This window comes from Stegastes partitus, unplaced genomic scaffold (genome assembly GCF_000690725.1).
Source record: "Stegastes partitus isolate 25-593 unplaced genomic scaffold, Stegastes_partitus-1.0.2 Scaffold383, whole genome shotgun sequence".
NCBI lineage: Eukaryota > Metazoa > Chordata > Actinopteri > Pomacentridae > Stegastes > Stegastes partitus.
Window position 1 is genome coordinate 364977 of NW_007578114.1, and position 1806 is coordinate 366782.

Here is a 1806-nt window from a genome sequence, read left to right on the forward strand (position 1 = left end):
TTTCACAGATTTGTAAACAAGCTTGCTTAGTTACAAACCGTATTTGCTTTAGAAAAAGGATTTCACCTCGACAGCTGTATGACACAGTGATGTGAGATGCATGTCATAGAAGTCATATTATTCTTGAGCAGCAAGTGCTCAACGTGCTAAAGCATCAGTAACAAAAACATACCAAAAGGTTCAGTTCATGAAGAGAAAATCCTCTTTCTTTTTTTTATCACTTAAAGGAAAATGGCGCTTACTCTACCTCAAGCTGCCTGACTCATAGCTGCAGAAATGTTGAGACAGGATTTCCTTTACCCTCTCGCTGTGCAAAGTTAATAAAAATCACATGACGCAGTCTCGTGTATGATTTCTGCTCACGCTGCTGATATCAGAGCTTCAGTTTAACAAAACATAAAACTGAAACTTTGAAAACGACCTTTAGCTCAAACAGATTATTGCCACCCGATGCAACAAAAAGGAAACATTTTCACTTTTGCTTCCATTTCATGATTAAGGGATGCGAGTTATGACGAGTTTACATTGAGCTCTCTCTTCCTGTTCTCAGAAAAGTGTTTTGCGGTTAGACAAACTGCCTCCTGTGTTGCGGTTGGCCTCACAGGGCCTGTTTGCAGCCCCCCTCAAAGTGAGAATGTGTCTCGTGATGTCGATTGAGAAGTGAATTCAGCAACTGAGGGACTCTGGTCTCCAACAAAGGCAGAGTTCAGCATGACATCTTTGTTTGGGTAGAAATCGCCCCCTTGGACAGTCAGGGCCACGTAGCGGACGCGGCGAGGAAGGTGGATCTTCTTCACGGAAGGAGTTTGCTTTCGTTCCACTCGCCACAGCTCCTCTTCGCCTTGTGTCAGGAAGTCCTCCAGTTTGATCGTGTCCTCTTCCTGGCGAAACCATGACAGTTTCTTGGGAGCAGAAGTGATGACGCCGGTGGAGTTACCCATGATAGGCAGTGTGAACACAGTCAATCTGCAAGGAGTCAATCTGTGAATCAAACAGGAACAAAACTACATATTAAGGGACTAAACACATGCATGTTTAACTGAAAAATACACATTAACAGTACTTTTATTTTATTTTATTTATTTTTTACCTGGTTGCTGTCGTTTCTTTCTGCTGGTTTGTCTCCTGAAGTTCCAAATGCTGAATGAGAGGAATCAGCCGCCTTCATTTTAAACACAGTCCTGCAGGGATCAACAAAGGAGCCGTTAATCACGTCCCCCTGAGACTGAACAAAGCAGAAACAACAGTTCACAACAGTTAATCACAGATGATTAATGGCTCTCTATCTGATTGTTTGGCTTAATCAATCAATCACTGGGAAGTTCCTTCAATCAGCTGGCAGTTATTGTATTTTACTCAAAGAGGCATATATTTACAGTTAACATTAATCCAATCAATTTTGATTTATAAAACTTTTTTTTTTAGCCAAACAAGAGGCTCCTTCTGAATGGAAATTCAATAGCTCATGAAACACTTGAACTATTTCTGTTCTTTTCTTCTTCCTGTATATATATATATATATATATTACATCCATCCTTTATCTATACACCACTAGGGTCGCAGGGGGGCTGGAGTCTATCCCAGCTGAATCACAGGGCTACACTTCTAGCTGCGAGGCGATGGTGCCAACCACCGAGCCACCTTGCAGCCCATATGTATTACATTTTTACAAAAAAAATGCAATGTCCAACATTATTTGTGCCCCTTAAATGCAGCTTCGATACCACTCCAAACGCTCTTGGCCATTTCCAGAGTATTCAAATACATCAGAAATTGAAAACAGCTCATGCAGTGGTTTAATTCAA